This window comes from Delphinapterus leucas, chromosome 6 (genome assembly GCF_059928025.1).
Source record: "Delphinapterus leucas isolate spDelLeu-1000000601 "Yukka" chromosome 6, BTC_Dleu_Yukka2, whole genome shotgun sequence".
Classification (NCBI taxonomy): Eukaryota; Metazoa; Chordata; class Mammalia; order Artiodactyla; family Monodontidae; genus Delphinapterus; species Delphinapterus leucas.
Genome location: NC_143134.1, coordinates 53004765 through 53027611, shown reverse-complemented (window position 1 = coordinate 53027611; position 22847 = coordinate 53004765). Strand labels below are relative to the sequence as shown.

The window sequence follows — 22847 nt, the reverse complement described above, 5'->3', positions numbered from 1 at the left end:
CCCTTCCCAACACTGTTTCTCCCCCATTGCTCCCCATCTCAACAAATGAGCAACTGAATACATGGCAAAATCAAGTTAGATACCTCACCATCAACCAAAACTCCTACCTTTCCCTTGCTCTGATTTTGAATATAATTTTTCAAAAGATTCTATAGCCACTAATTCCCTGACTAGTCAGATTTTAGAAATGGATACCATCATCTCTCATTTGCTTTACAGCAATGGTCTAACCAATCTCCTTGCTTCCAGTCTTATCTTCCTCCCAACCCTTCATCCATATTTTCCATAGTGATCGAATTTAATCGAATCACTCCTCTGCTTAAAACTCCTCAAGGCATCCCACTGGCCCTGCGGGGGTTAAACAAAAATTTTTTTTAAACTCATCTTTTTGACATGGTGTATAAGACCTATCAAGATCTGACCCCTCTTCATATCTGCAAGCCTTGCCTCTCACCCGCTCTTCTCTCCCTTGTCCCTATACTGTAGTTAAAATGAACTATTGGAAAGTTCCTGAACTCACATATATTTTTTCTCATCTCTGAGCAGGCCAGGTCCTGCACATGGCATGCATCTCCCTGCTTTCTCCTTGCTCCCTGCTAACTGCCCTCATCTTTCAGTGTCTCAGCTTGCACATTACTTCTACCAGAAAGACAGATCTATCTCTTCAAGTCTCAGTTAGGAGCTATTCTTCTCCTCCACAGCACCCTCACATTCTGCATTGCAATTGCCTTTTTGTCTTTCTCACTCATTATCTTAAGAAGCTGTGGAAGATCTCATCAAATCCCTGCAATCTCACAAATGAAAAAGTGAACTATTTTCCACAGTAAGTCAATACTACTGTATTTACTGATACTTATGTATTATTCACTCATTACTCATCCTTCACAACTCTCCCTCCAATTCTGAGGAAAACACTATAGGAAAAAAAACTATATGTTCACATGTACCATTTTTCATGACACTACTATATAAATTCCATTAACATCAATTAATGGTTCCTAGAAGCTTATAGTTCACTGGACTAAGATGGGAGAAAATACACCAGTATTCATCCCTCTGCCTCACTACAGTTCCTTACTTTCTTCATTTCTCATTCATTCTTCTCTGTTGTTTGACAGTGAATTTTCCTGGTAAAAATAAGCTCAAGTGCACATAAGGCCTACTACGTGCATTTGAGGTTTCCATGTATCTCCAAGAACAAGATATTTAATTTAAGTGAGAAACAAGTCATTGCCCAGTTCCTCAACTTATCCGATCAAAGAAAATTAAGTCTTAAAACCAATGCTTAAATATAAATATTGCTTTTCAGTCACCTAGCAAAGAGGTTAGTACCTCTCCCTACTGCATATTCCTGATCACAAATAAAAAAGCAAACATTGCACGTGTCTAACAAGGCATTGTCTCTTTAAATTGGGCAGGAAAAGCAGAATGTTCAGATGGGCGCAATTACCATCCCTCCCCTTGGAGAATGAAGAGAAAGGAAATGATACAAAATAAAGTGGGGATATTTGACTGGTATTCACATTCTAGCTTGTAAACAATTTCTAATTCATTTGCCTAGATAGTTAGCTATCAGTCTGGATGTAAAGAATTTAAGCCCAACCAAGAAACAGGAAGCATCAGTTTTGTCACAAGTGCATTTATTTTGGTGGCTCACATCTGCAGCTTTTTCCCTTCAGTGTATCCTTTCAGAGCCAAAACGGGGAAGGGAACATAGTTACTGGGCCTAAATCCATCACTGTAATTGTGATAAGCTGTACCACCCACAGCATCTTTAGAAGGAAGTTATTAGTTTCCTGATGAAGAACTCCAACCCATATGTAGGCAAAATCTAGAAGTAAAGGAACAGTCTATTCGAGATGACTGACTTTATTCAGTATACACAACAACGTCAGGACTGAGCTGGTCACACTCAGTTTAGAAGCAGCATATTTAAGTGGATGTGTTCAGACTGACATTCAAAAAGCATCTGGTGTTCTTCTGGGAGTCCAACATCAGCACAGAATCTTCTTGGTGTCATCTTGTGTTGATGATGAAATTACTTCCAAATAATCAGAACTGTGACTAAACAGTGAACACCGTGGAAGTGGAGGGCAAAACTGCCTTAAGAAAACTGCAAATCCAGAAGCATAGATTTCACGTCAGCCTGGACAGCTACACTGCATGAATCCAAATCCTTCAAGGGAAAAATCCCCCATATATACTGATTTCTTGCAGTCTAGAACAGGGTCATAAACTATGGCCTGCAGGCCAAATCTTGCTGGCCGTTTCTTTTTGTAAATAAAGTTTTATTGGGACACGGCCACAATCACCCTTTTACGAATTATCTATGGCTGCTTTTGTGCTACAAAGGAAAGGGTGAATAGCTGTGACAGAGGCTGTATGGCCTGCAAAGCCATATTATCTGGCTCTCTGTGGAAAAGGTTTGCTGACGCCTGGTCTAGAGTGATGGGTCATCCACCAATCCTTGCTCTACAAAACTAGGTTCTGGATCAAAATTATTTTGTCTTCATTCTATAATTCCTCACTGAAGAACCACTACTTAAGGCTTTGGGTTGGCCCAAAGACAGCCCAACCCTCCACTTGGAAGCACTATAGGAACAGGTCCAGGTGGCAACCCTGCAGATCTGAACAGATGCCTATTTTTCTTCTGCCCATGAGACAGATGGTCCTTAGAGAGGGAAGAAGAATTAGTCCATGAGAGAGAATTCTCTGTGCAGCACTAATTTTGGAAATGTATCCCTGGTCCATCTGGCCAAAAAGGATTCCTTAGGAGTACCTTTGCTATTTGAATTTGTTCAGCATTCAGGAGGGAAACCCTAGGTACAAGGCTAGAAGCTCAGGTATTTGCTCTCTGACAAAATGTCAGTAATGCATTCCAACTCTGCCCTTGAGACAAGATATCTCAAAAAATTATAAGGTCAGAAGACGACTGTAAGGTTGAAGATAAGAACAGCTAACACTCATTTAGGGGCCCCATTTCAAAGGATTTGTTCACTCCTCTTACAGTAAATAATCCCCCAGAGGAGGAAGATAACACCCAGATATTTGTGCCATGTGCAGAAAGCAGGAGGAGCAGTATTTACCTTCAGACCTGCTACCAGCTGCTCTCCCCTAGACACAGCAATGCTTCTCCTCTCATTAAATGCCCTAACTCGCTTCTGATACTGACCTTGTTCTAAAGAGTTTTTCTCCCAGGGTAACAAACCATACATTTGCAAAGTTAATTAACCCAGAAAAACTGATGTTTTCCTCCATTTTGCTCCTAATTCTACTCCACAGTGTAGCATATACGTTTCTGTTTTGTCTTTAAGTGTGGAAGAGACAAAATTAAGAACCGACAAAGAAGAAACAAGAGCATTAAGGACAGTAAGTCCAAACAAATTCTTTCCATGCAGTCTCAGTTGACAGGCTTTTGAAGCCTGATGGACTTGAGTTCAAGTCCCAGTTCTACCATTTACTATTTGGATAATGTCAGGGTCCTCTTCTATAAAACAAAATAATAACCAAGTTACCTGTGGAGTTATCTCTAGAAGAATTGAATGAAAATGCATATAAATCATTAACAGTGTCTGGGTCATAGTAAGTTCCTAATATGTACTTACGTCCTTAATATATACTTAAGAACCATTACTGAGCAAAGTTCCTGCTAAGAACACAGTGGTTGTTATAAACAGAAACACAGATGGGCTAGGGAAGAAGTCACAAGGGGAAGATATCCTTCTTGACTTTCTTCTAAGCCATTCACTTAGAGACAAAGGCAAACTCTCAGTAGAAAAGATGGTTTTAAATTCTACCTCTGCTATTCTCATCATGAGCAATACTAAAGCAACTCCCACCTTTGAAGTGCTTTGGGGGACTTTCCTGGTGGTCCAGTGGTTAAGAATCCGCCTTTCAATGCAGGGGACGCGGGTTTGATCCCTGGTCAGGGAACTAAGATTCCACATGCCACCGGGCAACTAAGCCCATGTGCCGCAACTACTGAGCCCGCACGCCCTGGAGCGCGTGTGCCGGAACTAGAGAGAAGCCCACTCATCGCAACGAAAGATCCCGAGTGCCGCAATTAAGACCCAACACAGCCATAAATAAATAAATAAATATTTTTAAAAATAAAAAAATAAAGTGCTTCTGATCCCAAAGCCCTCTGTGGGGTTACTGACGCAGCCGTCCGACACTACCTCACCCAGGTGCAACATCAAGGGGAAAGAAGATGTCACCTCAAATAACTGGGGGTCCCTGCAGATGATGCTAGGCCACATAAATTCATCAAGAAATAGTTACCTACCCAGTATGAATTAGGCAGAGTGGGTTGTGAAAGAACGAGCTCCTTTGACAAAGAAAGTGTAAGTAGCTGTAACATTAGCAAAATACGATCACTGACCCCGATGCAGTAAATCACTTAGTCTTACAAGATTTTCTTAACAACATACTATTTATTTGTTTACAAAATTAAACTCAGTGTTTTTCTAAAATTATCACCTTCTACATGAGATCCCCAGACATATGTACAAAACGCAGGAACAGAGACAGTGAACAAATAACCAACCCAGGAGCGACGGTCAATTTTTCAAGAAAACCAGGCTGGGGATGAAAATGACAAAGGGCTTTATACATGAAAATCAATACTTGAATTCTATCTGGAAGGAAATGGGTAGCCAGGACAGACTCCAGGACACAGCTGCAATGACTTCTGGCTTCCATTAACCCCTCAGAGCTCATCTCTGAGGGAAACTCCCTGAAAGCAAAGGGAGATGATCCTCCTCCTGTCACCACATGCTTCTCTTTTTCCAAGCTCCCCCGGGTTTGGGTTACATCTGAGCTCACTTTCACCCATGTTGGAAGCTAATTACAAAGAATCCAGAAATGTGGGAATAAACTGGGAATACTGTAGGCTGCTTTAACAAACCTCATCACCATCTGCTGAAATATTAAGATGCTTGTTTTAAAAGTTGGCTGCCAGGGAAGGAGGTCATGGCACTGACAGTGGGGGAGTTCTCTTTAATAATTACTTTTTACTTCTCTTTCCTCTATACAAGCAGTAGGGCACTGAGCCAAAGGTGAACAGTCCAGAGATGAAAGACTGTCTCTGCTTACCTTCTTCTCCTGCTCCAGGCACCAGCAAGACAGAACCCAGAGAGCCTTGGTCATCGAAGGAGGAGAGATCCAGTCAAAAGACTGCCGTGTTTATATATTTCACTGACCAACAGCTATTTGGGAAAATATATAGGGATGTTATTAAAATCCATTTCTCTTTTACAACTGGTTGGCAGAGAGACATTTAAAGTGCACATACACTTAAGAAAGACACCATATGATTTTATCCTGGTATGATAATCCTTCAGTAGTCTGCAACTCATGGGATTTGGGGCCCCCTTTGTATGCTACATGTTTCTTTCTCAAACAGAACAGGAGAAAAAAGCCTCAGGTTTGTCGACAAAGATCAGGCCAACAGAGTTCCAAGGGGCTTAGGGAAAGGAAGGGAAAGCCTTGTACAATTTACTCTCACTGTTATAAGGCCCCAACACAATCAGTCACATCAGTGGTCAAGAACTGGACAATGATAATCTTGGGATTTTGTATACTCTCAGAAAAGGGAAGTATATTCCTATGATCCCCTGCTCTGAGTGACGATAATAATAGTAATAACAAACAACAGTAATAGTAACGGAAGAAGCTAACATCTTTTGAGCACATACCATGTACCAGACACTGTGTTAAGGGGGGGCATCTGCTAGATATTAATTCTTCCAACATTCTGAGGCAGGTACTGTTATCTCATTGTACCAGGGAAGAAAACTGATGCTTACAGGGGGTAAGCATCCAAGAACTCATCAGCTAGGAATGGGTGGAGGTGGCACTGAAGCCAAGCTGTCTGACTGCACTCGTAACTACTGCACTACGATGCCCATGGACAGGCCTCACGTAGCCCAGCTTAAATAAGGAAGTGTCATCATAAGGATATACTGGTAATGAGGAAGACAGAAATCTTACAAGAATCCAGTGCCATGCACTGGGGAGCCTAAGTAACTAGAGGGACTGCAGGCAGCACAAGTTCAAGAGTCTTCCCTCTTGAGTGCCATGATTATTGGGATTCAGGTACTCTGCCTGCCTGCTTCTCTGCTTTCAACTAACTTGTTTCCACTCTGTAACTAACCCAAGTCACTCACTGGCTAGCTACAACCTGGCTGTCCTTGAGTCAGGTGCCAGAGGTCTGATTACTGGAGGCCAGTTACAGAAGCCTGGGTCGTAGGGGCTGCAGAGGACCGTAAGTTCAGCACTAGTTACAGGAGAGGGAGACAACCTTGGAAGGGGCTGTGAGCACGAGCCCCATGCTGCTTCCATCATATACAGAAAGCAATTCTGCACCCTCGTTTGGATCCTGCCTCATATTTTTGGCATTTACAGAGATTATTTATACCCAAAGGGGCACAAAGGATAAATTCTCAGTCCCAGCAGTCTATGTATAGTGACTATACAGTTAAAACAGTATGAACATGAAGAGTTTTCTACTTATCAGTGCAAGAAGTACCAACGAAGACAGACTGGTAACTTACGAAAGGTTTTCCTCCCCTTCTCTTTGTGTTTGTTTCAATGTCCTGTTTATCAGAATTAAAAGGTGCATGGGGGGCTTCCCTGGTGGCACAGTGGTTAAGAATCTGCCTGCCAATGCAAGGGACACGGGTTTGAGCCCTGGCCCAGGAAGATCCCACATGCCGCGGAGCAACTAAGCCCGTGCACCACGACTACTGAGCCTGTGCTCTAGAGCCCGTGAGCCGCAACTACTGAGCCCATGCACCACAACTACTGAGTCCGCGCTCTAGAGCCCGCAAGCCACAACTACTGAGCTCACGTGCCACAACTACTGAAGCCTGCGTGCCTAGAGCCCGTGCTCCGCAACAAGAGAAGCCACCACAGTGGGAAGCCCACGCACCGCAACGAAGAGTAACCCCTGCTCACCACAACTAGAGAAAGCTGGCGCACAGCAATGACGATCCAACACAGCCAAAAATAAAAACAAAAAAAAAATTAAAAAAAAAAAAAAAAAAAAGGTGCATGGGTTCTGACTTCCACTTACCAGGAGGCTGGTCATTTTTCATCATTACGTAGAGGGGTGGCTCTCGGTTTAGCTCGACCATCTGTCGTCCCTCACAAGCCTGAGGGATTCGCAGCATGACCAAGAGAGTCTGCCAAGCCTCACAAGCAGGCTCTCAGGGCAGTCACGTTCTAAGCCTGGGCTGACCAGACAGAAAGAACAGACCCCCACGCATGACTAGATAAAGCCAGACATGCGGGCCTGATTGGTCAGAACAAACACAAAGTAACCCTGCAGGAATTAGAAACCCACCCCTGCCACATTCTCAACCAAAGTCCCAAGTGTTCACACTGGACACTACCTTCAAACTCCAAATGTCTCTTGAGAAGCAAAGAGGCTAAAAATGTTCTCATGGTAAGTAAAACCTCCTTTTATGCAAATAACAAGTAATGATGTGAACATTAAGCTGCAACAGAAGCCTAAAGATGAATAAACTTTTATAGCAGTGTGATCAATCCACTGGATAGAATATTTTTAAAGGGCACCAGCACATTTAAAAACTTTTTTCCTAAGAAAATTAAGCTCTGCAGACATGGGTATTAAATATGATTAGATTAGACCCCCAACTATTAACACATTTCATCCAGCTGGCCGTGGGCAGCACACAGCTTCCTGCTAGAATCAATTTATAAAGGATGCTGTGGTAGGGAAGGCATGGATGGAAAGGTGTTTTTTTAAAAGCCTTTTTTAGGAAATGTTACAATCCTGAGATACTCTTGCTTAACAACTCCTCCAGCCTCTTTGAAATACACTTTTAGCAAAGAGGGAGGGCAGGCATGAGAAAGTGCCTGAGGTTTGAAGAGTCAACATGAGGATCTGATCAGAGCCTCTGCCACTTCCTAGCTTTGTTCAATTCAGCAAGTCCTTCAACCTGAGTCTCAGATCCTTACCTACCCCCACTCCCTCCTACCTGTACATGAGCACATTAGCACCTGTCCTATTTCACAAGATTTTGAGGATCAAATTAAAATATATATTTAAAACTTTGAAATCCTGAGGTAGGCATTAGATTTTTTTCCCCCCATGAATGCAGACTCAAATCTCTCTTACCCAGCTTTCAACAAAGTAAGGCACATGTTGACAACAGGCTCCAGAGTCCATGTGCAAAACTGAATTTAAATCTCAGCTCTGCATATAAATCTTGGGAATTGATTTAAGCCTGTTTCCTTAGCTGTAAGAACACACAACTTGCTTTACAGGATTGTGAGGGGCCTCACAGTGCTAGGCTAACAGCGGCCACTCCATGAAACACTGGTTTTCTTCTTCTAATCTCATGAGCTCTTCCAAATAAAATTTCTGGACTTATAAGCTTTGTGATACCATAATATCTCAGGACATATGATATATACCTCATATATATGACATAATATAGTAAGTACATATACATGCCATGCCCAAAATGAACACTAAACGTTTTTCTAGGACACATTTTCTAGAAAATATGCATCCAACTTTTTCAACTATTACACTGTTTCAAAAGCAAAAAAAGAAGCTGAAACAAAAGAAATTTACAGGGTGAGCAGCTTTTAAAATCCCGACATCTGTCATATAGTAATTTCTCCCTCTTAATAGTACTTTATATATGAATAAGTTACTTAGTATAATTAAAGGAGTTAGTTAAAAATTAATGGCAAATGAATAAAACCTCACATACCCAAAGCTTCACCTGCAAACTTAAAAGAAGCAGAGTTTGCTGAATATCCCACCCACCACCAGTAGTAAAGCAACCTTTTTCCTTTAAGACATATCAAATACTTAATGCCAACCACTGAAGATAAACAATGGTTTAAACGTTGCAGAAAAAAAGTCCTCAATAAAAACGTACTTTTGGGGTGTGTATGAATTTTCCAGTGCCTCTAACTGTTTTAAAATTTCATAATACAGGGCTTCCCTGGTGGCGCAGTTGTTGAGAGTCCGCCTGCCGCTGCAGGGGACACGGGTTTGTGCCCTGGTCTGGGAAGATCCCACGTGCCACAGAGCAGCTGGGCCCGTGATCCATGACCGCTGAGCCTGCGCGTCCGGAGCCTGTGCTCCGCAACAGGAGAGGCCACAACAGCGAGAGGCCCGCGTACTGCAAAAAAAAAAAAAATGTCATAATACAAACAAGAGTACACTTGAACACCAAGAGTTTATATTCAATACCTTGTAATAATAATGGAAAAGAATCTGAAAAAGAATATATAAATATATATGTATAACAATCATTCTGCTGTACACCAGAAACTAACACAACATTGTAAACCAATTATACTTCAATTAAAAAAAAAAAATCCAGTATCTACTTCCCTGCAGACTTAGCAGTCGTACAAGGGTGGGGGAGTTCAGTACTTCCTGACTGCTTGGATCAACAGAATTGCTTGCAATCCTCAAAGGTACCTATGCTCTCAATGGATAAACACATAAAAAAAAATGCCTTAAGTCAAAGTCGTAGGTAGCCTACCCTCACCTGTACAAGAACTGCCCTAAATCAGTACAAAAGGGGAGGCAGGATGGTCATGTCAGCTACTAAGTTCTGATCTGTGTTTGCTATACTTGGCAAGGGAAGCAATCAGAATTCTTAGAAGGAAGTGGAATCTTAGAAAAGCTGAAAAGTGCAATTTTTCCTTTTTGATGGATAAAGACGGCAATGCTTCTGGTCAACCCATTAAATGGTTTACTGAAACTTGTTCAGACATTATTCTCCTGTTCTATTTACCTTTATATATATAGATAGATTTTCCCTTCTCCTAGTGACCACAGAACAGGTTTCCATCGACCTTAGTCCTCTGCAAGGTAACTTTTCAATAAATAAATGTGGAACTGGTGTGGACTCCATCTTCGGCCCTTGGTAAAAGTTCCCAGAATTGGTTGCACAGGATCTTAAGGTCATTGAGTTCAACTACCCAAATTATACTTGGAACATCCCAGCACCAGGGGCCATCCAACCAATGCTGCAACATGTCCAAAGACAGGACAACTCCCAGTGCATAGCCCCCAGACCTACCAAGTTAATCTGTGGGCTCAGGAATCTGTGTTTTAACAAGCTCTCCCAGGTCAATCTTAAGCATGCTCAAATTTGAGAAACCGATTTAGAGTACTTCATGTTAAACTTTAATAGTTTAATATACATATGGATGAACCCAGGAATTCTGCTAAAATGCAGATTATAGTGGAATAAGCTGGGGGCTGCAGATACACTGAGTCTGCATTTCTAACCAGTTCCCAGATGCTGTTAATGCTGCTGACCCACGGACCATACTTAGAAGAGCGAGGTCCTACAGAACAGAATCCAATACTCTTATTCTGTGTACTGTAATAATTTATTAGCCATCAAATCTGGGAACCAGGATTGCTAATAAATTGCGTGATGTTGAATGGGGAGAGGTAATAATGGTAGGTAAGAGGACAACTCCCTGAAATGTGCATTTTATTTTAGAAAAGCCCATACCTTCCACTTGTATGCACGTCCGTCTAGACAGTGAGTGCTACTGCCAAATGTGTTTCCAGGTACCATTTCACATGATACTACTCAGTTTCTAAATCAAAGCCTGGTACCCGAGGGGCTGCAGTTCTAATTACACAGAGACTGTACATTAGTCAAGTCACCTGCTTCTCCTTTATCGGACTTTCTCACCTGTCAAATGAAGGCATTTACAACTAATCCACAGACTTATATACTCCTTACAGGGACAATAACATGCATGACCAACAGGAAACAGTAAAAACAGAAATAGCCACAACTGCTACTGAGATAAAAAGCAGTAAGATAACTGAGTATCTTACCACCGAAAATAACACATGCTCTCTTGTCTCTGAAGTCAGAAAAATAAAGATTTAATTTGAACTAGGTTCCAATAAAGCTTGCAAGATTTCTGATCTCTCGGAGGTGCATGTACCACAAGACACAAAGGGAGTAATCTGAGTTCCAGTCCCAAAATGTATCCCCCTGACCACACTTTAATTACTAAATACATCATTTATCATTAACTTACCTGGAAATGGAGAACTGCCTTTTCCATTTTACTTAGCAATGATGAAAGAAGCTAAAATGTTTTTATTCCATCAGAGGTCTCTCCAAGCCTCAGGTTTTCCTATCTGTAAAATGGAAATAGTATTACGTACTTCGCAGCAGCATCAGGAGAAGTAACAATAGCCCATGTGAAATGAACAGTCTTATGACTGAGTCAATAGAAGAAAGCCATTATAACAAGAACAGTTTTATATGCTGAGAGTCTCACACTGAGTCAGAGACATGTCTGCCCAAATAAACCTTAGAACTCCACACTATATGTTACGGACTGAATGTCTGTGTCCCCACCAAAATTCATATACTAAAATCTAATCTCTTGGGATTAACAGATGCAAACCATTATATATTGGATGGATAAACAACAAGATGCTACTGTATAGCACAGGGAACTATAACTATATTCAGTATCCTATGACAAACCATAATAGAAAAGAATATGAAAACATATACATATAAAACTGAGTCACTTTGCTGTTCAGAAGAAATTAACACAACACTGTAAAACAACTATACTTTGGAGGACCTTCAAGATGGCAGAGGAGTAAGACGGGGAGATCACCTTCCTCCCCCAAAATACATCAAAAATACATCTACATGTAGAACAACTCCTACAGAACACCTACTGAACATTGGCAGAAGACCTCGGACTTCCCAAAAGGCAAGAAACTCCCCACGTACCTGGGCAGGGCAAAAGAAAAAACAGAGACAAAAGAATAGGAATGGGACCTGCACCTCTGGGAGGGAGCTGTGAAGGAGGACAGGTTTCCACGTACTAGGAAGCCCCTTCGTGGGCAGAGGTGGGGAGCTTCGGAGCCATGGAGGAGAGTGCAGCAACAGGGGTGCGGAGGGCAAAGTGGAGAGATTCCCGCACAGAGGATCGGTGCCGACCAGCACTCACCAGCCCGAGAGGCTTGTCTGCTCACCCGCTGGGACGGGCAGGGTTGGGAGCTGCAGCTCAGGCTTCGGTCAGAGCACAGGGAGAGGACTGGGGTTGGCTGCGTTAACACAGCCTGAAGGGGGTTAGTGCACCACGGCTAGCTGGGAGGGAGTCCGGGAAAAAGTATGGACCTGCCTAAGAGGCAAAAGACCATTGTTTTGGGGTGTGCGAGGCGAGGGGATTCAGAGCACTGCCTAAACGAGCTCCAGAGATGGGCGCAAGCCGCGGCTATCAGTGCGGACCCCAGAGATGGGCATGAGATGCTAAGGCTGCTGCTGCCGCCGCCAAGAAGCCTGTGTGCAAGCACAGGTCACTATCCACACCTCCCCTCCCGGGAGCCTGTGCCGCCCTCCACTGCCAGGGTCCCGGGATGCAGGGACAACTTACCTGGGAGAACACATGGCGCGCCTCAGGCTGTTGCAACGTCACGCCAGACTATGCCACCACAGGCTCGCCCCACATACCGGAACCCTCCCTCCCCCCACCCTGAGTGAGCCAGAGCCCCCGAAGCAGCTGCTCCTTTAACCCCGTCCTGTCTGAGCAGGAACAGACACCCTCAGGCGACCTACACGTAGAGGCAGGGCCAAATCCAAAGCTGAGCCCCGGGAGCTGTGCGAACAAAGAAGAGAAAGGGAAATCTCTCCCAGCAGCCTCAGGAGCAGCGGATTAAAGCTCCACAATCAACTTGATGTACCCTGCATCTGTGGAATACATGAATAGACAACGAATCATCCCAAATTCAGGAGGTGGACTTAGAGAGCAAGATTTATGATTTTTTCCCCTTTTCCTCTTTTTGTGAGTGTGTATGTGTATGTGTATGCTTCTGTGTGAGATTTTGTCTGTATAGCTTTGCTTCCACCATTTGTCCTAGGGTTTTATCTGCCCGTTTTTGTTTTTTTTTAATACAGTTTTTAGCACTTCTTATCATTTGTGGATTTGTTTTTTTGTTTCATTGCTCTCTTCCTTTCTCTTTTTTTATTACTTTTTAATTTTTAATAATATTTTTTATTTTACTAACTTTATTTTATTATTATTTTCTTCCTTCCTTCTTTCCTTCCTCCCTCCCTCCCTCATTACCTTCCTTATTTTTTTCTCTATTTTCTTTTAAACCGTGTGGCTGACAGGGTCTTGGTGTTCCAGCCAGGTGTCAGGCCTGAGCCTCTGAGGTGGGAGAGCCAAGTTCAGGACATTGGTCCACCAGAGAAATCCATGCCTCATGTAATATCAAACAGCAAAAGCTCTCCCAGAGATCTCCATCTCAATGCTAAAACCCAGCTCCCCTCAACGACCAGTAAGCTACAGTGCTGGACACCCTATGCCAAACAACTAGCAAGATAGGAACACAATCCCACCCATTAGCAGAGAGGCTGCCTAAAATCATAAGGTCACAGACACCCCAAAACACACCACCGGACATGGTCCTGCCCACCATAAAGACAAGATCCAGCCTCATCCACCAGAACACAGGCACTAGTCCCCTCCACCAGGAAGCCTACACAACCCACTGAAATAACGTTACCCACTGGGGGCAAACACCAAAAACAACGGGAGTTACGAACCAGCAGACTGCGAAAAGGAGACCCCGAACACAGTAAGTCAAGCAAAATGAGAAGACAGAGAAATACACAGCAGATGAAGGAGCAAGTTAAAAACCCACAAGACCAAACAAATGAAGAGGAAATAGGCAGTCTACCTGAAAAAGAATTCAGAATAATGATAGTAAAGATGATCCAAAATCTTGGAAAGAGAATGGAGAAAATACAAGACACATTTAACAAGGACCTAAAAGAACTAAAGAGCAAACAAACAATGATGAACAACACAATAAATGAAATTAAAAATTCTCTAGAAGGAATCAATAGCAGAATAACTGAGGTAGAAGAACGGATAAGTGACCTGGAAGATAAAATAGTAGAAATAACTACCACAGAGCAGAATAAAGAAAAAAGAATGAAAAGAATTGAGGACAGTCTCAGAGACCTCTGGGACAAATTAAATGCACCAACAGTCAAATTATACGGGTCCCAGAAGAAGAGAAAAAATAAAGGACTGAGAAAATATTTGAAGACATTATAGTTGAAAACTTCCCTAATATGGGAAAGGAAATAGTCAATCAAGTCCAGGAAGCACAGAAAGTCCCATACAGGATAAAAACCAAGAAGAAGCATGCCACGACACATATTTATCAAACTATCAAAAATTAAACACAAAGAAAAATTATTAAAAGCAGCAAAGGAAAAGCAACAAATAACATACAAGGGAATCCCCATAAGCTTAGCAGCTGATCTTTCAGCAGAAACTATACAGGCCAGAAGCGAGTGGCACGACATATTTAAACTGATAAAAGGGAAAAACCTACAACCAAGATTACTCTACCCAGCAAGGATCTCATTCAGATTCGATGGAGAAATTTAAACCTTTACAGACAAGCAAAAGCTAAGAGAATTCAGCACCACCAAACCAGCTTTACAACAAATGCTAAAGGAACTTCTCTAGGCAGGAGACACAAGAGAAGGAAGGAAAATACCTACAACAACAAACCTAAAACAATTAAGAAAATGATAACAGGAACATACATATCAGTAACTACCTTAAACGTAAATGAATTAAATGCTCCAACCAAAAGACACAGACTGGCTGAATGGATACAAAAACAAGACCCGTATATATGCTGTCTACAAGAGACCCACTTCAGACCTAGGGACACGTACAAACTGAAAGTGAGGGGATGGAAAAAGATATTCCATGCAAATGGAAATCAAAAGAAAGCTGGAGTAGCAATTCTCATATCAGACAAAATAGAATTTATTTTAAAATAAAAGACTATTACAACAGACAAAGAAGGACACTACATAATGATCAAGGGATCAATCCAAGAGGAAGATATAACAATTGTAACTATTTATGCACCCAACATAGGTGCACCTCAATACACAAGGCAAATGCTAACAGCGATAAAGGGGAAATTGACAGTAACACAATAGCAGTAGGGGACTTTAAACAATGGACAGATCATCCAAAAATGAAAGTAAATAAGGAAACACAAGCTTTAAATGATACATTAAACAAGATGGACTTAATTGATATTTATAGGACATTCCATCCAAACAAAACAGAATACACTTTCTTCTCAACTGCTCATAGAACATTCTCCAGGATAGATCATATCTTGGGTCACAAATCAAGCCTTGGTAAATTCAAGAAAACTGAAATCGTATCAAGTATCTTTTCCAACCACAATGCTATGAGACTAGATATCAATTACAGGAAAGAAAACTGTAAAAAATACAAACACATGGAGGCTAAACAATATGCTACTAAATAACCAAGAGATCACTGAAGAAATCAAAGAGGAAATCATAAAATACCTAGAAAGAAATGACAATGAAAACACGATAGCCCAAAACATATGGGGTGCAGCAAAAGCAGTTTAAGAGGGAAGTTTAAGGCAATACAATCCTACCTCAAGAAACAAGAAACATCTCAAATAAACCACCTAACCTTACACCTAAAGCAATTTAGAGAGAGAACAAAAACAACCCAAAATTAGCAGAAGGAAAGAAATCATAAAGATCAGATCAGAAATAAACGAAAAAGAAATGAAGGAAATGATAGCAAAGATCAATAAAACTAAAAGCTGGTTCTCTGAGAAGATAAACAAAATCGATAAACCATTAGCCAGACACATCAAGAAAAAAAGGGAGAAGACTCAAATCAACAGAATTAAAAATGAAAAAGGAGAAGTAACAACTGACACCACAGAAATACAAAGGATCATGAGAGATTACTACAAGCAACTATATGCCAATAAAATGGACAACCTGGAAGAAATGGACACATTCTTAGAAAAGCACAATCTTCCGAGACTGAACCAGGAAGAAATAGAAAATATAAACAAACCAATAACAAACACTGAAATTGAAACCGTGATCAAAAATATTCCAGGGCTTCCCTGGTGGTGCAGTGGTTGAGAGTCCGCCTGCTGATGCAGGGGACATGGGTTCGTGCCCTGGACCGGGAAGATCCCACATGCCGCGGAGCGGCTAGGCCTGTGAGCCATGGCCACTGAGCCTGCGCATCCAGAGCCTGTGTCCCTCAACAGGAGAGACCACACAGTGAGAGGCCCACGTACCACAGAAAAAAAAAAAAAAAAATATATATATATATATATATATATATATATTCCAACAAACAAAAGCCCAGGACCAGATGGTTTCACAAAATTCTATCATTTAGACAAGAGCTAACACCTATCGTTCTCAAACTCTTCCAAAATATAGCAGAGGGAGGAATACTCCCAAACTCATTGTATTACGCCACCATCAATCACCCAGATACCAAAACCAGACAAAGATGTCACACAAAAAGAAAACTACAAGCCGATAACACTGATGAACATAGATGCAAAAATCCTCAACAAAATACTAGCAAACAGAATCCAACAGCACATTAAAAAGATCATACACCATGAACAAGTGGGGTTTATGCCAGGCATGCAAGAATTCTTCATTAAACGCAAATCAATCAATGTGATAAACCATATTAACAAATTGAACAAGAAAAACCATATGATCATCTCAAGAGATGCATAGAAAGCTTTTGATAAAATTCAACACCCATTTATGATTAAAAACTCTCCAGAAAGTAGGCATAAAGGGAACTTACCTTAACAAAATAAAGGCCATATATGACCAACATAGAGCCAACATCGTTATCAATGGTGAAAAACTGAAACCATTTCTACTAAGATCAGGAACAAGACAAGGTTGCCCACTCTCAGCACTACTATTCAACTTAGTTTTGGAAGTTTTAGCCACAGAAATCAGAGATGAAAAAGAAATAAAAGGAATCCAAACTGGAAAAGAAGAAGTAAAACTGTCACTGTTTGCAGATGACATGATACTATACATAGAGAATCCTAAAGACACTACCAGAAAACTACTAGAGCTAATCAATGAATCTGGTAAAGTAGCAGGATACATAATAATGCACAAAAATCTCTTGCATTCCTATACACTAATGATGAAAAATCTGAAAGAGAAATTAAGGAAACACTCCCATTTACCATTGCAACAAAAAGAATAAAATACCTAGGAATAAACCTACCTAAAGAGACAAAAGACCTGTATGCAGAAAACTGTAAGACACTGATGAAAGAAATTAAAGATGATAGAAACAGATGGGAGAGATATACCATGTTCTTGGACTGGAAGAATCAACATTGTGAAAATGACTCTACTACCCAAAGCAATCTGCAGATTCAATGCAATCCCTATCAAACTACCAATGGCATTCTTCACAGAAGTAGAACAAAAAATTTCACAATTTGTATGGAAAAACAAAAGACCCTAAATAGCCAAAGCAATCTTGAGAAAGAAAAATGGAGCTGGAGGAATCAGCTGAGCTCCCTGACTTCAGACTGTACTACAAAGCTACAGTAATCAAGACAGTATGGTACTGGCACAAAAACAGAAATATAGATCAATGGAATGGGATAGAAAGCCCAGAGATAAACCCACACACATATGGTCACCTTATCTTTGATAAAGAAGGCAAGAATATACAGTGGAGGGCTTCTCTGGTGGCGCAGTGGTTGAGAGTCCGCCTGCCGATGCAGGGAACACGGGTCTGTGCCCCGGTCTGGGAAGATCCCACGTGCTGCAGAGTGGCTGGACCCGTGAGCCATGGCGGCTGAGCCTGCGCGTCCGGAGCCTGTGCTCTGCAACGGGAGAGGCCACAACAGTGAGAGGCCCGCATAGCGCGCAAAAAAAAAAGAATATACAATGGAGAAAAGACAGCCTCTTCAATAGGTGGTGCTGGGAAAACTGGACAGCTACATGTAAGAATAAAATTAGAACACTCCATAACACCATACGCAAAAATAAACTCAAAATGGATTAAAGACCTAAATGTAAGGCCACACACCATCAAACTCTTAGGGGAAAACATAGGCATAACACCCTATGACATACATCACAGCAAGATCCTTTTTGACCCACCTCCTAGAGAAATGGAAATAAAAACAAAAATAAACAAATGGGACCTAATGAAACTTCAAAGCTTTTGCACAGCAAAGGAAACCATAAACAAGATGAAAAGACAACCCTCAGAATGGGAGAAAATATTTGCAAATGAAGCAACTGACAAAGGATTAATATCCAAAATATACAAGCAGCTCATGCAGCTTAATATCCAAAACACAAACAACCCAATCCAAAAATGGGCAGAAGATCTAAACAGACATTTTTCCAAAGAAGATATACAGATTGCCAACAAACACATGAAAGGATGCTCAACATCACTAATCATTAGAGAAATGCAAATCAAAACCACAATGAGGTATTACCTCACACCAGTCAGAATGGCCATCATCAAAAAATCTACAAACAATAAATGTTGGAGAGGGTGTGGAGAAAAGGGAACCCTCTTGCACTGTTGGCAGGAATGTACATTGATACAGCCACTATGGAGGACAGTATGGAGGTTCCTCAAAAAACTAAAAATAGAAGTACCATACGACCCAGCAATCCCACTACTGGGCATATACCCTGAGAAAACCATAATTCAAACAGAGTCAGGTACCACAATGTTCACTGCAGTGCTATTTACAATATCCAGGACATGGAAGCAACCTAAGTGTTCATCGACAGATGAATGGATAAAGAAGATGTGGCACATATATACAATGGAATATTACTCAGTCATAAAAAGAAACAAAATTGAGTTATTTGTAGTGAGATGGATGGACCTAGAGTCTGTCATACAGAGTGAAGTTAAGTCAAAATACCATATTCTAACACATATATATGGAATCTAAGGAAAACAAAAAATGTTCTGAAGAACCTAGGGGCAGGACAGGAATAAAGACACAGTCGTAGAGAATGGACTTGAGGACACGGGGAGGGGGATGGGTAAGCTGGGATGAAGTGAGAGAGTGGCATGGACATATATATACTACCAAATGTAAAACAGCTAGTGGGAAGCAGCCGCATAGCACAGGGAGATCAGCTCGGTGCTTTGTGACCACCTAGAGGGGTGGGATAGGGAGGGTGGCGCAAGAGGGAAGGGATATGGGGATATATGTATACATATAGCTGATTCACTTTGTTATACAGCAGAAACTAGCACAGCATTGTAAAGCAGTTATACTCCAATAAAGGTGTTTTAAAAAAAACAACTATACTTCATAAAATTAGAAAAAGAAAAAAAAATAAAAAGGCAAACTGCGAAAAAAAAATGTAGTCTCCAATGTGATGTTATTTGGATGTGGAGCCTCTGGGAGGTAATTGGGTTGTGAGGGCAGACTCATGAATGGGATGAGGGTCTTATACGAAGAGGTCAGAGAGCTGATGCACTCTCTTTCTACCCTGTGCGGTCACAATGAGAAGTTGGCAGTTTGCAACCTGGAGGAGGCTCCTCACCGGAACCCTACCGTACTGGCCCCCTGATCTCAGACATACAACTATGGGAAATAAATTTCTGTTGTTTATAAGCCTCCAGTCTATGGGAATCTGTTACAGCAACCTGAACTAACACACTGTACTTAACATCCTGATATTTTTGTATGACTTTCACTAAGTACTTCAATTTAGTCAAGAAATGGCATTAGTCGAGCTATAAACTCTAAGCAGAGGATATTCTATCACTCGGAGTAAATCTGAAAAGGATAGTTACTTTCTGGCTATTAACACCATAATATCTTCATTAAAAAAAATGAAAGAGCTATGAAATCTTTTATTTAAAAATGTACACCAAATACCGGGCTCACCTGAGTCTCCTGAGCAATAGAATCAGACATTTCAACTTTTCTTTACATTTCTGTCTCATACCCTATTCAGACATAGGACCAGCTTAAACATTGTCCAAGACTAAAGAAATTAACTGTTCATATCCCTAATATTCACACTTAGAAGACTTTTTTACCCGAGGAGAATAGAAACCAGAATGTATAGCATAAATCCCTGGGTGTATAGACTTGCACTTTCTCCTGGAGCACAGTAATTCCTTTTCTATACTTTTCCTGGAGTCATCATTTTACAATTTGGTATACTGTCAACCCTGACTCATCTGCAAAACAAGCAAGCAACCTGAAATGTTCAAGAAACATGGAACAGCATCAGCACTAATTTCCCAATGGAGAAAATAAATGTAAGGATACACGAGGTCTCACACCAGCCCTAATTTTGAGTAGGTAGCAGCTCCTCAAACTTCGTTTTTCCATTTTATGTATTCTACAACCCTCTGAGCACTCACGATGTACGTGCAAGGGACTATGGTGGACATAAGGGGAAAGAAACACCAAGATGAATCACAGAAAGATCCTACCCTAAGGAATTTCCCAGTCTAGAAAGTGAGCTAAAACACAAACAAACCTATCTTTATATTATAAACTACACACACAACAACAACAAACATCTGAAACTGTTTTCCAAGAGTAGATGGTATTTGTAGCAGTAAAACCAAAGTAGCTCATGTTAGGGTAAAATCAAGTATTTCCACCACGGTAGCCCACTGTTAACCACTAGAGCAGACTGTGTCGTTAAGACCACAGCTCTGAAGTCAGACAGTGAGCGGCAGCTCCAGCTCAACAGCCGATTAGCTAAAGTCCTTGGACAAGTTTCTCAACCTCTTTAAGTCTCATTTTATTCCTCTGTAAAGTAGGGATTATTAGAGTACCTCTCTCGTGATACTAAGATTGAGATACTGCAAATAGAGTGCTTATTAGCATGTTGTTTGACCCAAATTATCACTCAGTTTTCTAGGTGAAAATTGGGGTAGGAATAGACAACCACAGGCTTCCTGGAAACTGAAGAGAATACAACAGAGATGGAAGAGGAAACAGGCAACAGGCAGAGTAGGAACACTTTGAACTCCTATACTCTTGATAGCTCATTTCAATATACACTAGACCAGTATGTCTTTACCTTGGCTGAAAAGCCCCCTCTATTTTGGAGCCTATCTGGAACTCGCTCTAGAGCCCCTGAATCAGAATCTGAGGTGAGCTTCAAGCATCTATATTAGTAAGCCTCAAAGGTGAGTATCATGGGGCTTCCCTGGTGGCGCAGTGGTTGCGAGTCCACCTGTTGATGCATGGGACACGGGTTCGTGCCCCAGTCCGGGAAGAGCCCACATGCCGCGGAGCGGCTGGGCCCGTGAGCCATGGCCGCTAAGCCTGTGCTCCGCAATGGGAGAGGCCACAACAGTGAGAGGCCCGTGTACCGCAAGAAAAAAAAAGGTGAGTATCATGCATACCTAAGTCTGAGAATGACTGTGGAAGACAAAATATTTTGTGTTTCAGTATTTGTTTTAGTCATAATTCAGCTAAGATCTGATGCTTTACTTTGAGGCTAACAGAGATTCCAGGCTTCAAAATTTCAGGATCGGGCTTCCCTGGTGGTGCCGTGGTTGAGAGTCCACCTGCCAATGCAGGGGACGTGGGTTCGTGCCCCGGTCCAGGAGGATCCCATATGCCACGGAGCACCTGGGACCGTGAGCCATGACCGCTGAGCCTGCGCGTCCGGAGCCTGTGCTCCGCAACGGGAGAGGCCACAACAGTGAGAGGCCCACACACCACAAAAAAAAAAAAAAAAAAATTTCAGGATCACTGTCCAAAGTTCTATCCAGAAGTCTTCCTAACAGGGTTCTCGCTGATCCATCAGCACCTCACCCCAGGCTTCCATTCACTGTGATGGAAAGGAGAGCATCACACAGAGATGCCCTCACTCTTCCATTCAGATGTTCTGGCCATCCCATCTATCCTTTTGTTTCCACATCCTTCTCATCTCGCTTATCTGCATCACCAGTGAATCCTTAACTAATTTATCCAAGATGATGCTGCCACATTGCTTTCAAATATATTTATAGTCAACTCTGAGTATTAAAAAACTTTGTCTACATATGTCAATTCTAATGTTTGTGGTGTCCTAGTAGATACTGCCTAGGTTTCCAAAAGATTTTAAAACATTAATTATTTTTAAAAGTCTGAGGAAACAAGAAACCCATCAATAATTCATATTATTACAATTATTTTAATCTTCAAGAAGGGAAGAGAGAAGAAAGTCTTGCATTTTGCTTGAAATTTTTGTGTGTTCAATTCAAATCATGATACTTCAGGAGACTATAGTATCATTTAAAATATGAGAGAGATAAAATATTTACAGAAAAATTTCATTAAAATTACTCAATTAATTTACCAGTGCTCATACCTCTCCAATTATATGAAAATTTTTATTGGAAGGGGGCGTGATTAAAGAAGAACTACCCACCTGACTTAGTAATAGATCCAAGCTGGCTGATCAAGCAACTGCCATCTGGTCAATCAACTGCCATTTGAAAGGCTGTTCTAAAAATACCTTCATATAAGTACCTAAATCTCATCAAAATGTAATGACTTCTAATTCATGTTAGCTAGCAGGAAACAAACTTTCACTGCACATTTTAGATTCCTACTTGTAATACGATTACCAAACCTCTCCAAGATTCCCAAATAATTTCCCTGAAAGAAAGACGAAGTAACGTATCCTGATTCTATACCACTTTACTAAGTTGTCACTCTAGTCTTGTACATTAGAGCAATCTCTGGCAGCCTTTAAAATAAAGCTAAGTCCATCCACCTGCTTTCGCTCAATACGCTAGCAGTGAAATATACAAAACATGTATTTCTTATTTACACAAAGTAAATGGCCGCAGTACAGAAAACCAAGCAGGTGGTTGGCTATCCACCAACTGTGAGACTATTTACTCTTCCGCAAAATAGGGACAACACAGAATTCCCTGCCTCACAGGTCACTGTGATATTCAAATTAGAA

The 22847-nt window shown here is 41.3% G+C and overlaps 1 protein-coding gene across 1 annotated transcript in view; it reads right to left on the bottom strand.

Moving 5' to 3' along the window:
• The window catches only part of ELAVL2 (ELAV like RNA binding protein 2), a 250598-nt gene that overhangs the window by 90145 nt on the left and 137606 nt on the right, over positions 1-22847 (bottom strand). Inside the window, exons 7-8 of the mRNA XM_089913122.1 lie at positions 11065-12740; positions 5095-9164 (exon numbers count right to left, since the gene is read on the bottom strand). The gene's annotated coding sequence lies outside the window, so the exon portion shown is untranslated. The remainder of the gene's footprint in view (positions 1-5094; positions 9165-11064; positions 12741-22847) is intronic.